This window comes from Antechinus flavipes, chromosome X (genome assembly GCF_016432865.1).
Source record: "Antechinus flavipes isolate AdamAnt ecotype Samford, QLD, Australia chromosome X, AdamAnt_v2, whole genome shotgun sequence".
In the NCBI taxonomy this organism is placed as follows: Eukaryota; Metazoa; Chordata; class Mammalia; order Dasyuromorphia; family Dasyuridae; genus Antechinus; species Antechinus flavipes.
Window position 1 is genome coordinate 20,129,078 of NC_067404.1, and position 14,470 is coordinate 20,143,547.

Genomic DNA, 14,470 nt, shown 5'->3' on the forward strand with positions numbered 1-14,470 from the left:
TTGACCTTGTTTAAAGTCACCTTTCCCACTCTGGGTCTACATGACCTAGGGGGTGAGGTAGAGAAGTGTCTAGCTCCTCTCAAAGGCCAGCCTAGCCTCTGACAGTCTTGGAGTCCAAGTTTTCGGGCTTTAGGCATTTGCTCCTCAAATTGCTTGCTGGCCTTTGGATGCCTGCTGTTTGTTTTATCTTTCCTTGTTATTGGTGGAATAAATCATCCCTTTCTCCTATTTCCTCCAGTTCAACTTCCTTGTCAAGATCTTTATAGGCCATTTATGGGGATGGAAAACATCCTTATCATCTAAGGTTTGTCTGTGCATGCATGCGTGCACACATTCAGGGGACAGCCGCCCTAGGTAAAAAAAAGAAAAAAGATCACCTTGCAAAACAAAAGCTGAATAAACCAGGAGTTTCTCTTGTGACTACAAGTTCTTCACTTCACAGTCTAGTTCTGAGGAATGAAGGCCTGAGCTTAATTGACATCTGAGCTCCTCAATCAAAAGCTGAAAGAGAAACCTTGAGGCATTTATCATGGGGGTGGTTTTATATGATTTGGAATTGGGTGGGTTTCCCCCCCTCCCCACTGGAATGGGTCATGGCAAGGGGGAAGCAACCTGGCTCATATTCCATCAGTGTCTGACACGGCCCTGAAGACCAGGGCACCCTGGATCAGGGGGTCAAGGCGACACCAAGCAATGATGCCAAGCGCGCGCCACTTAGACATATCTATGGAAATGGTACATCCTAGCCCCTGGGGATTGTACCTTTCCTTGCATGAGTGACTGAGACCTGAATTAATTTGGGATCTGGATGACAGAGACTCCCAGTTGTAATAAAAATGCAATCTCATGCCCCACAGAGCTCTAAGCAATAAGAGGAATTTACTTTGGATGCACAGAAGCCCTGACCATTCAGACCCTATGCTGGTCTCCAGTTTTGCCCCGTATTTGATGTGTGATCTTCAAGTCACCTCTCTATTACATCTAGGATCATAAGTGCTTATATATGTCAAGTTATATAGGACTTTAGAGGATATCTAGTCTATCTCCTCATTTTCCTCCCTAGACCTCCATTTCCTCAACATAGTTAAAATTCTGAATTCATAATATCTCAGTTCAAATTTGAGCCCCATTACTTAGCATCTGTGTGACTTCGGGCAAGTCGCTTTCTATCTCTGTGCCTTAGTTTTACCACCTTGAAAATGAAGGAGCTGGGCTCCGTGAGTTCTGTCTTTGAGTTCTGATGGTTCTTTATGTGATTAGAAGGTTGAGCTCAATGACCCCCTCATGCTCTTGATCATTCTAAAGCTTGAGGATTCTATAAGCAAGGGTTTCCCTTCTAGGCCAATTTCCCTTGGATATTGATGAAAGGCATCCATATGGCATTTTTCTCCATGGTGAGAAAGCAGAAAGGAGACCTTTACCCCCTTAGAACTGCCTTGAGTAGGAAGTGGTAGCTCAGCTGTGCTTCTAGAGAGGTGGGAAATGGGATGCTCTTCTGTCTGTAAACTTTGACATGAATGTGTTCCTTCAGCTTCTGGTCTAGTGATCAGAGCTTCTGGCTCTAGTTGGTGAAAGGAAAGGAACACACGTAAACACAGCACCTACTGTGTTTTTGGCACTATGCTGAGCATTTTACAGAGATGATCTCATTTGAGCCTTACAACCACCCTGAGAGGTGGGTACCATTATTACCTCCATCTGACAGTTGAGAAAACTGAAGCTGAGAGAAAAAAAATCACTTAAATGATTTGCTCAGGGTCTCCGAACTAGGAAGGGTCTGAGGCTGCATTTGAACTCAGGTGCAGTGCTCTCTCCCCTATGGCACCACCTAGCTGCCTAACATCTCATTAGTCCCACTGACCAGATGGTAAAAAGATACCAAAGAACACCATATAGAGGATTTCAGGAGAGCCTAAAGAGCAACTGACGGCATGCGGTGAGAGGGATCGTTCTGGCGTGGATTGTTCATGGCAAACAAAGGACCCACTGGACATTCAACTCAACCTAGTTCTTTTCCTTCCAAACCTTTCTCCTGCATAGGATCAGAGGTTTGTGGCTAGCTGAACTGTTCTAGTCATCCAATGCTATCTTATCATTTTCTAGATGGAAACAATTCAGCTCCAAGGAGGGTTAGTAAGTTCCCGATGTCATCCAGCTGGTCAGTGGCAGTGCCAGGATTTGAAACCAGATCCCATGCTCTACTTCTAGTTCTCTCTCTCTGCTCATATTACTCTACCTCCATCTTCCCCTGTATATATGTGTGTGTGTGTGTGTGTACATACATATACATACATACATACACACACAAATGCAAAGGCATACACACAGGAAACACGTATATGCAAGGAAACATGCATACATGTATACAATACTGAGTATACATACATGCACACATACACAGAAAAGTATGCACACATGCAGGAAAATGTAGACATCCATCCATCCATTTTTATATTACCTTAACTAATGTGTAGCTTTTTTTCCCCTTCCTACTTTGGGGACATTGTCCACATAACCAGATGACCTTGGGCCAAGTCATTTGCCCTGTAGGAGCCACAATTTTCTCCTCTTTAAAAGGGAGAGGATAGCCATTGGCCAGGCTCAAAGGATTATGGGGAGAAAACAATCAGAGAATGGGGCTTAAGCCTGCTTACTAAGAAGCAGAGCACTGTATCAGCTGGCCCAGAGGATGATGCCAGTGGACGAAGGAGCTTCCTGGCCATGCTCTTAGTTCTCAAGTGATTCCCTGTGCTTCCTGGATAGCCGGCTCCTGTACGCCGCTGGGGCTATTCCTAGTTTTTCCTCACTGTACATTACACTGCTATCGAGGTGTCTGTACAATTAAGTGGTGAGAGGGGAAGGGAAGGATGGGATGGGACAGGGGAGAAGCGTCAAGTGAACTCTTTCCTTGGAGCATCTCCCCAATTCTCCGAAAACACCAGGAAGTGACCCTGTTTTCCAAAGCCTATCAGCGGGATTCAAAAAAGCTTAGAGGACCTACAGAGAGGGGATGGTTCCAAGCACAGGCCTTACAGCAGAATGCGTATCTGGACATCACTTTAGCAAAAATCATGGATATTCAGCATCAGGGGAAGCATTGTTGTGGCTGCAGTCAAGGAGGAAGACTGTTTTGGGAGGCAAGGGTGGCCCATCTGTAGACAGCACTGTCATGAATCTTTTAAAGTTACAGGACAGAAACAGCTGTGTAGCTTTGCTCTATACTGTCAGATGACAGTCAAGGAAGACCAGATCCCTTTAGAGAAGTGGTTCTCAAATTTCTGTTCTTGGTATCTTTATGCTATTAAAAATCACTGAGGATCGCTTCTCGGCCTTTTGGCTAAGATCAAGTGTAGTAAAAATCACTGAGGATCTGTCCAGAGGGTTTTTGTTTATATGGGTTATATTTATAGACATTTACCAGAGGAGAAATAAAAATTAATTGGGAATTTGTAGATCCTCCAAAAGGGTTTGAGACCCCCAGGATTCTCTGGAACACACTTGGAGAACCACTGCTTTAGAGTAGGGCTTCTTAAACTTTTTCCACTCGCAATCCCTTTTCAGCTGGCAGATCTTTAAGTGACTCCAGGTTTATACATATGTAAAATATGTGTACAAATCAAGCATTTTCTGATAACAATTCATCATTTTGCAACCCTCACGGTCATTCTCGTAAATGAACGTATAGGGTCACAACTCATAGTTTAAGGAGTTGGGCTTTAGAGGCTCCTGAGTAATACTCTGGAATATTACATTAGCTTTCTGATTAATCTCCCTATCTGGAGTCCTTCCCTTCTGCAATCCTTCCTCCATAGAACTACCAAGTTTATATTCTTAAGGCACAGTCTGACCATTCTACTTCCTTGTTCAAAAGTCTTCAGAGGCCCCCTACTGTATCGAGAATAAAAGAGAAACTACTTATTTGATATTCAAAGCCCTTCACAATCTGACTCCTGCCTATCCTAGGCTTCCAACCAAACCAGCAACCTACCACATACCATTTGCTGCTCTCCCTTGGCGCTTCTGCACAACTTGACCCCAACTCTAGAACACTAACTCTTCTCTATCTCTTAGAATCCCTAGGTTCTTTTGAAGCTCAATTTAAGTACCATTTCCTCCACAAGGCCAAGAAATATTTGTTCCTATGGGAACATGCTATTTCCTCCAATAGAATGTCAGCTCCTTGACGGCAGGGATTATTTCAGGTCTTTGGTCCCTGTCTCTCCAGTATCTGCCTAATAAGTGATTATGGGATTCTTGCTTATTTAATATCCCAGGGTATCTTCTTCCCCAGATCCCGATATTGGGTTTGCTCATTTTCCCTTTCCTTTTCCTTAATAAAAAGAATACCTAATGTTTATACAGCACTTATTAGGTGCCAGCACACAATGTTATACACTTTACAGTTATTATCTCATTTGATCATAACAACAATCTTCTTGAGTCGGGTGCTATTGTTATCCCCATTTTACAGATGAGGAAACTGAGGACAATGGAGATTAAGCAACTTGCCCAGGGTCCTACAGCTAGTAAGTGTCCGAGGCTAGATTTGAATTCAGGTCTTCCTGGCTCCAGGCCTGCCGCTCTCTCCACTGTGTCATCTAATTTAATAGACTGATGACAATGCCCTAAAAAGTATTTTAACATGCACTCGTGGATGTCTGAAGAGACTCATCAATTCCACTACAGTCCCAGAAATGGGTCTTAGGGAAAGCTTAGGAGGAGCTTACACGTCTTGGATTTAGAAATTGGGAGGCCCAGCTCCCTTACAACTTTCCCCTCTCTGAGACTCATGTGCTTCATCTGTAAAATGAGGCATTTGGGCAAGACGGTCTCTAAAGACAGAATCCCAGGCACAATCCATTGAATGGAGTATCAAAAAATAAGACCAATCATTCACACAAACTAATAACCAGGCCAACCAAAAAACAAACCAAAAAAAGATCTCAGATGCTGATGTCAGACTGTACCTAGTGTCAGCAATAGAGATGGTGGACCAGAAATATTAATGCAATGAAGTGAATTCCCTGTCATAGTCTCATTGCAACTTGATGGGACGCGTGTATGTGACTGGAATATGACACCTGAATGGTGTGCCTTCTTCAGAAGGAACCCAGATCGATAAAGGGGGTGAGGAGACCCAGGAATCAAATGGAAAGTGTTTGTGTGAAGGTTAATGGAGAAAGAGAAGTGCTAGGGCAGGAGTATGGCCTTAGATCGTTTTGACAGAAGGAGGAAATGGATGAGGCCTTCAGAAACGATTGCAGACTTAGTATGGGGACATGCTACGATATCAGCTATTTGAAGGCCTCCTATGGATCTCTCTCTCGCTACTAAAAGCAACTGTTACCTTTCCACTTACCAAAATGATTGTTTTGTTCTTCCAAAGATGAAGGAAGTGATGAGGGGAATGTTATTTTGGAACAAAGTGGACCTGATTGCTGACATTGAAACGGTGGGAATCTTAGAATAAAGTGACCCCTACATCCTAGGATTGGTGAAAGAAAAGGTGGAGAAAGGCAGGTATGATACGAGATGTACCGCAGATCTGAGGAAGAGAAATCTCAAAGGGTTTTGGACTTTTCTGCCAAAGCAGGCTCAGGAAGCTCTTTTTCTTGTTCTTGGGTTTCATCATTGGCCTTGGATCCTCGTGGGCTTTAGCGCCACTTATACCGTTCTCACAAAATCATTCCTCCGTTACTTGACCACGCTTCATTTTCTGTATATGTCTTTATAAAAACTGACTTGGTCAGTGAGGTCCCTGCATATCTCTGCACACCAATCTGTTTGCCTTCTGCCCCTTGACCTCGTGATCGGCATTAGAATTCCATCCTTGAGAGCTGTCGGTCAATTTGCCCTGTAGTGTTTTAGGTCATGAGTTAGATTCCTTCTCACTGAGATAGCCTTCATGCTCTAAAATTTCATTCTGTGAACCTGGATCCTGATCCTCTGATACATCGTCTCAACCAAGTTCACTTTTACTTCTTCTGTGGACATCTCTCCCGAAAGACCCCAGAGTGACTGAACTCACTGACTAGGATCTTCCAGACCCTCCCAGGAAGGAGAACGTATTGAGATGTGTTTACCTCCAGGCCTACAAACGACACTTTTGCTTTGGCTCTCCAGGGTTCACCGAGTTTTGGCTAGCATATCAAACCAAGAGCTTTGAAATCCTCCTCTTCCCGAGAACTTCCATACTTCTCCTTGGCAGCTAAATCCAGGGAGAGCAAGGTGAGAGAAGACCATTTAGGGGTACGTTCTCACAGTTAGCAGACTAGGAAGGAGCTGACTAAGAGCACTGCCTCAGCTCTCCGGCCAAGATCAGGGGAGAGAAGGCCCAGGGGCAGCCTTCCACCAGATCTTCGAAGTACCAAAGCACACGAGGCTCATCGTTTCCTCAACAACCCGAGGGGACTGGCTGAGAATCCTTAGGGGAGACTGGTATTGGCGAAAGCCCTCCAGGTTCCACAGGGGGAAAAGAGGCTGCAGAACCATAAATATTGACTCTGTCTGCCCTACCCCCCACAACTTTTTCAAAGACATTCATTTGGATTGGAAAGACCCCAAGGCCACTGCAATGAAACCTGATCTGGGTGAGCAAGAGAAGGAAGGGCATTCTTTGGCAAGGCACTATTTGAAGACATTTAGGCAGTCACTAGCCGTGTGACCCTGGGCAAATCAATGAACCTTTTGTGTCTCAGTTTACTTATCTGTAAAATGGGAATAAGACCTCCCAGGACTGTCACAAGGATTAAATGAAAATTAACATGGAAAATGTTTTGCAAACCTTAAAGGGCTGTCTAAATTCTATTATTATTATTTGAATTATTCATGGCAACTAAGAGCTAAGCTCAGTTGTTTCCATGTGTGCTGATATACTGTGTCCTGTGTCAGTGCCCTAGGCTTGCAAGGTGGAGATGGTCAGAGATTTTCTTTCTTTTTGTGTCTCAGAGGGAGGCTGGTCGTTTGGTAATCTTTGTCGTGTATCACTGATCTCCCTTGGACACTCGGGCTGGTGAACGAAGCCTGTGGACTTCTCAGAATTATTTTTAGATGGAGAAAATGAAATATAAACAGTTATAAAGGAAATCAATTACGTTGAAATACAGATGGAGAAACATTTATCAGAACGGTACAAACAAATAGATAAGTCACGTTAGAATTGTTAGAACAATAAATTGCTCGTGTTAGAAACCATGATCTTCGCTCATCAATTCAATGGGAGAATGGTGAGCGTTATTATGTAGAAGGGGTAGTCACAAGGACAGGGGGAAGCTTGAAACCCACCGGGTATCTCCTGCTGCCTCTCTGCCACGTGTGTTGCTGCTTTAGCCACTCTCCCCTTCCCTTCCCTAACTGTCCCCCATCAGCATCCCTGGAATTTCTTGATTCTTGAAATCAAAGACTCTTAGCTAGGCTCCCTTTGCTGTCCATAGAAATTATGAAAGCTAATATATAGTTAGGTACCTAGGACATAAGAGATACTGGAGTGGGCCCAGGGGAAATCGGGCACCAGAAGCAAAGGAAAGGGATTTCAAGAGATCATCCTGTCTGGCGTCTCACCTTCTGCCAGACCCAGCATCAAAGCAATCCTATGTGGTCCTGGCAGTATCCATTGAACTGGGGGCCCAGAGAGGCGGGGGCTTCTACAGGGGAGGGAGGACATAAAAGCTATCTGTTGCGAGCAGATGCTCAAGGGCTCTTTAAGCTAAGCGTACGAAATGTAGCAAAGGCAACGAGGATGTCGGCAGGGCCATTGGGCGGGGCCACCGTCGATGTTCGATGGATCTTTAGATCTAAAGACTCTGCAACAGCATTTTGGGGAGGCCAAAAATGATGCCTCTTATAGTATGGGAGGCTGGATCTAGGAGGGAGGATCTATGGGTGAGCTCTCTGAAGTCATAAAGAGCAAGGGTTAGGGACATAATCAGCTTGTTGTAAGAAAGACCTCTCTGAATAATAGCTAGTATTTACATGGAGCTTTAAGATTCACAAAAACACTTTCCACTTTCTCATCTGATCCTTCTACAATGCTGGAAAGTTCTATTATTATTCCCATTTTATGGATGGAGAAACGGAGGCAAGGTTAAGTGACTTGCCCAGGAACACATAGTTGGTAAAAAGACTGCGGCAGGATTCCATTTCATATCTTCCTGACTCCAAGTCCAGTGCCCTTCCTTCTTGCACCATGAAAGACTGTGGTACAGTGGGGAAAGCTCTGGCTGGTTCCAGATAAGGTGGTCCCAGACAGGAACTCACCGATCGTTAAGGATTCCCTCGCCACCTTCCCAGAGCGGAATCATGTTTAGGTGGGCAAGGCAGATGATCAGACACAGGATAGAGCAGAGAGTCAGAAGACCTGACTAGTCTTAAGCTGGTAGAGCTAAATTTCAGCTCTACCATTTCTTACCTATGTGGTCTTAGGCAAGTAGGTATCATCTCTGGGTTCTCACTTTTCTCCTCTATAAAAAGAGGGTCGAACTGGATGGCTTCTAAGCTTCTTCTAGTTCTAGCTCTCTGATACTCTGATCCCATGCACGAGATCTCTCACACTTGGAATGGAGCTGTGTAAGAAGGCTCTCGAATAGGGACAGTGCATCTAATAAAGGCAGGATAGCTACTTGCTGGGGATGACTTCTAGGAGATTCCTGCAGCGGTAGATGATCTTTGAGATTCCATTTCGTTCCGAGAGTCATGACTTGGATGGAATTGAGTCAGTCCCTTTCAGTCCTGTTTGAAATTGCATGAGTCTGAGATGGCACAGGCAATGGGGGCTGTCACCAGATGACAAGTTGCTAGAATGGGGCAGCCCTCGAGACTTGAAATCGGTAATCGGAAACCCCTGTGACGTCCCATTTCTTTCAACATTTCGAGGATCCACTCCCTCTACCAACACCCTTCAGCTCCTCGGTGACTTAGTAGATCGTTTTCAAGAGCTGCTGTGACTAGGCGGGGTACGACCTCCCAGTCGGTGAATGTCCTGATGCTTCTTGGTAATTTGCAGGCAAGTGCTCCATCACTGGATCCAGACTTGAAACCTTTTCGGTTTCAGAAAAGCTGGAGAAGGCAGAATCTGAGAGCTCATGGTCACCTACAGAACATGATGAGACACCAGAGAAGGACTTCAGAGGAGCAGAAAGGAGAATGCTTGAAATAGATCACCCTCAAGATGGTGAAAACTCAGAGAGGTCACATGCTTGAGACAACTTGCCAAATATAGAACAGGGAAATCAAGAGGCATCTGGGACACTTTCTGGAACAACACGATTGTTCTCCTACAGACTGTTCCTTGGCACCCCACGATAGACAAGACATTTGGCTGAATGACTGGCCCACTGGGTCACGAACCTAGTTTGATCCCTGGTTCTGTCACTAACTATATGACCTTAGCCATATCCCTTCCCCTTTCTCTATTTTTTCAATCAATTAATATTTCTTAAGTACTTGCTACGTGCCGGGCACTGTGCCAAGCTCTGGGGATATAAAAAGAGGCAAAAGATAGCTCCTGCCCTCAAGGAATTTATGATCAAAATTAGGGGACTGGACAAGATGATCTCCAGGGACTTTTCCAGCTCAGACTTTCTAGATTTGTGACCTACAATGTCCTTTTTCTGTGAGAGCCGGTCACTATGGAAAATCCTCCTCTCCATATGGTTCCAAAAAGCTCCCCTAAGATTGTTATTTGGCCTAACATGCCATTCCATAATCTCCTCCAGAGTTAATTCGACTCAGCTTTTTGTTGGAGAACAATGGTTGTGCACACCATAGGTGATCTCGGAAAGAAATGCATCTATGCAGGTAAATGCTTAAGGGTTTTTTAATGCTGATGATAGAGAAGGGAGTGGTAGTACACTAAATGTACAACCGAGCCTTTTGAAACTGAATTTTCAGAAGAACATGAAATGTCATTATGTATGTAAAGCTCTTTGTAAACCTTAAAGTGCCACATAAATGCCAGTTATTGTTATTATTAACATAATAATGCTTGTTCTCGCGGTCATGGGGTGAGAAAGAACAGATTCACCCCATAATAAGGCATACCCCCCCATCAATGCCATGTCCCCACTAATGTCACGAATACATTATAACCAAACCCCACCAGGAAGTCCCTGTAACATCAGTCAGATGGTTGCCCATTTAGCACATTGTTCCCACAGTCCCCTGCAACGTTATTTTACCTAATGCCATGTTTCCTTGGAGCCAATTAAGAATATTAAGTGGGGTATACTTATAGGTAACTCAGACAAATTCAAGTGGAATGCACTGATCGATAGAAAGAACTCGTGTGCATATTAGAAACAAAATTCTATCATTGTGGCCAATGTTATCGTGAATTAAGTGTTTTGTAAAGATGGATGGATGGATGGATAGAAAGACAGATATGCAGGTAGATAGATGAATAAATGGATAGACAGATAAATATGCAGCTGGAGAGATGGAAGAATGGATGGATAGCTATGTAGGTAAATGGATGGATAGATATACATAGCTAGAAAGATAGATATGCCGGTAGATGGATGAATGGATGGATAGATAGAGATGCAAGTAGATAGATGGATAGACGGATGGATGGACAGATAGATATGTAGGTAAATGGATGGATGGATAGAAGATATAGACAGATAGATATGCAGGCAAATAAATAAAGGGATAGGTAGACATAATTGATAGATCAATGAATAGATAGGTGACAGATGACAAATGATAGATAGATGGATGGACAGATATGTAGGTAGGTAGATAGATCTAAAGATGTTAGATTGATGGACAGATGGATAGATGGATGAAGAGACAGATAGGATAAAGCATTTATGAAAGTTTGGCTTTGTCCCAAGCCTTTTCTAAAGGAGCTCGCATTCGAATTAGGAAAGACAAAGCGCTGAAAGGGGAGGGATGAGGATACCAGCATGGGAAAAGGGCAGCCAGTTTGGAGGCAGAGTACCTCTGAGAGTGAGCACAAAGTGAACTAACGTATACATGTTAGTTGTTTTTACTTTTATTTCGTTTTCCCACATGTGTTCAAATGAAACCAGATTCCTTACAACATGCTGCAGTAGAGAGAAGTCTGAATCATAAGCCTGACTAGGAATATCAGATGAGGCCTGAAGTAGGGAGATGGAAGCTCGCCACCCCTGTCCCAGAGGAAGTCCAACAAAACGTCCAAATGGAAGAAGGATTGTCTAGAGATGCTGAGGTCTTGCAGATGTTTCTGTTTGCAAATGACATTGTATTGATTGTATCAAGGCCCGGGACACTGCAGAGCCTCCAAACTGAGATCTGTAATTACTCAAAAAGGTGCAGCTTAACAATCTCCCCAGGAAAAGCCAAGTAGATGACAAAACGGTTGTCCAGGCTATGATTTGCAGTTGTTTCAACGACCCATACAACTGATACAGCTTTATCTCTGTCTTTGTCTCCAGCTCTAGCTCTGGCTCCGATCAATGGAAGTTCATCGGCTTTGTAATTTTCCAGAATCCCAGAAGGCTAAAGTTGGAAGGGACCTCTGGTAGCATTTTATCCAAAAAAGAATTGCCACAACAATGCAACCCCACGGAGGCCAGCTGTCCTTTCTTTAGAAAGAAACTCTTCTTAGCTGAGGTAGTGAAATCTTGATTGGGTCTGCCTCACGTCCTGCCTCTCTTGGGATATATGTATTGAAGCTGACAAATTAGAAGGTGGAGGGAATATCAGGTACAAGGGAAAGCCAAGGGATTTGGGTGCTTAGGTGCATCTTCAAGGTCATATACACTACTTCTGGTTCTCATCCTAGAGAGAGGAAGACTGAGGCCAGAGAGTATATGTTTGGTTAAGCTGATATAAAAATAAAGTTGTGTAATTTCTGAGACAGCGTGGCAAAACGGATAGACGGCCAGTCTTGGAGTCAGAAAAAACTAGTGCTGCCTTTGACACATACAAGCTGCATGACCCTGAGCAAGTCACTTTACTTTTTATTGGCCCAAGCAGCTCTCCAAGATGGTAAGTTACAGGCAAGTTGTTCATCTATATTAGCAATTGGAATGACTTTCCACACGGGGAGTTCTCCTACAAAGAGAAAATCAGAAGTCCAGCAGACCATAACATTTTTTAAATAAAAAGATGCTTTAAAGCACTTATCAACTGGCGTAAAGGCCACCCAAAAGTATCTGGGAAATATCGCTATGAAATTCAGATTTCATCCCATCAGATGACAAAGAGAACACCAAGGCAATCAAGACGAAGCAAAGCAGCTAGAATGGTAATTGGGCATTTGCTGGAAAAATCAGGAGCAATGCTAGAGATAAAGTAAAGAAGTAGCATTTTGGGAAGCACCGTCTTCCTATTCATTCTCTCTTCTGCCTGATTATCATTCCCCGGAGGCTCCAGTCACCTGAACAAAGCAAAGGGAACTTGTCCAAGGCCAGTGAGCCCAGTTAAGTGGAGAGATCCATTTGTCTTTCAAACTGCTTAGCCAGTGTCCATTCCTATGTCTGTCCTGGTCATCTTGGGAGTCAGAGAGCAGGGGGCGGTATATCAGAAATGAATTTCAATGGTGGCTCTCTCGGCCTGCTGAATGCTGTGCACGGAGGAGTCATGGGCAAAACAGAGACCCAAATATCACTGAAATGGTGAAGTCCATTGAAAGAAGATCAATTTTGTTTATTTGTGTAATAGCTAAAGGTGATCTTTATACAGCCTTCACAGTTTCGAAAGCACCTCCCAACAATCATGTTGTAGTTCTCATTATCTCCATTTTTCAGATGAGGACACGGAGGCTCAGAAATACTAAGTGACATGACACGTCCACAGTCACGGGAAGTATTGGAGGAGAAATTCCCGAGTCTCTCCTGACTTCCAAATTCAGTCTTCTTTTTTGTGGCCTTGGTAAGCTGGCTCTGTCTTGCTGTTCTCTCCATGCCAGGAACGTGTTCACTCAAAGCCCAGCTTAGATGGTATCTCCTACAGAAGATCTTCCCTGATTCTTCTCTCCAATAGTCCTCTTAGCACTTTCTCCTTCTCAAAATGACTTTGTCTTACTTGTACCTCTCGCGTCTACTTATGAATACATTCTAGCTTCCTAGTTGAATGAAAGGTCCTTGAGGGCAGAGCCCGTCTAGCTTTTGCCTCTGTATTCTCAGCACCAAGGACAGTGTCTGGTACTCAGGAAAGGCTTCATAATTGTTCATCAGGCTGAGCAGAATCTTCTTCCAAGGTCCATCAGATTTTAGGAGAGTGTGGCATGGAATGTATTTCTCTGTTTAGGAGTTGAGAAACCCAAGTTCTCCATCCCCACGCCCTCCTCTGTCCCCATTCTCTTCTTCTTCATCCTCAGCCTCAGCCCCATCCCCATTGTTCTTTTGTGTGACTGAGATACAAAGACCTTTTGTCTTTTTTCCTTGCCCAATTATGGAGTTTCAGGAGAAGTTGGCAGATGGGAGTTTGGCTCGAGCAGGAGCTTAGAACAAGCAAGATGGGGGGGGGGGAAGGGAGGGAGGTTTTTGAGAATGTCAGAGATGCCAAATGCTGAAGGACAACCAGAGTTCATATGTGGCAGTCTGAAGAACGCAATTACCACCTTCTCGCGCCATCAATCCATCAATCAACGAGAGCATTGGGGGTGCCCACTCAGCACACCATGCCAGGCAGTGTCAAAGGAGCAGGGCTGAGAAGGGAGGTCACCCTGGGCTTGTCTAGCCATCCCCACCCCCACGCATCCGAGCCACTCTGGGGAAGCTGGTGAGCAGTGCTCACCCGAAACCAGAAAGCATCCAACCGCCACCCGGGGGACACCGGCAAGGGCAGAGTGGCTCTGCCTTCGAGACTAGAAATGACTCTTGCCCTTCTTCACTAATAACAAGTGCCCATTCTCTTCCTTGAGAAGATTTTGCAGCTCACAGGGGCCTGAGAAATCCCATTTACTTCCTAGCCAGCCAGAGGGATCATAAGGAAATGAACCAAAAAGATTAAGTACCCCCTCCTCGAATTATGGACGGTTTCGGTGGCAAGCAGATCGTCTCATCCAACTATCTTGCAAGATGGGGACACCGAGTCTCAAGGAAGGAAAATGAGTTGCCTTAGGGGTCCCAGAGCTAATCAGTGGCAGAGGTAACCATCACATAAAAGCAACCTTACTTTGGCCAAGCAGAAGCAGCCAGCTTGGACTCTGTAGAGTCAGAACAAAATTGTCCTTTGCAGGAAAACTGTGAGCTTCAGGAGAGTGGGTGTAGAATCTGAATCCATGTTTCCTAATGTGGGTACTCAGGGGCATAGTAGCCCAAGCAGGCTGAAGCGGGCGGAAGCCTGAGCCTGGAGATCTTTCTGTGGGATGGACACATTAGCCTGAGAGCAGCCTAAAAGGGGGTCTGTGTCGGGTATCTGGAGAGTTTCTGAGCTTGCCCTCCAAAGGCATGGTTAAATAGGAGGTTAATGCTTTGCCTGCTGGAGAGGGCAGCTGATAGAATGGCCAAGAACGACTAGAACTCACCAATGAGCCTTG

At 44.5% G+C, this 14,470-nt stretch overlaps 1 protein-coding gene and 1 pseudogene across 1 annotated transcript in view; both read left to right on the forward strand.

Annotated features, from left to right (window-relative positions):
• LOC127542673 (gamma-aminobutyric acid receptor subunit gamma-4-like) overlaps window positions 1–14,470 on the forward strand; it is a 56,284-nt gene that overhangs the window by 16,178 nt on the left and 25,636 nt on the right. The window lies entirely within an intron of this gene.
• On the forward strand, window positions 3,318–3,477 carry LOC127543296 (uncharacterized; annotated as a pseudogene).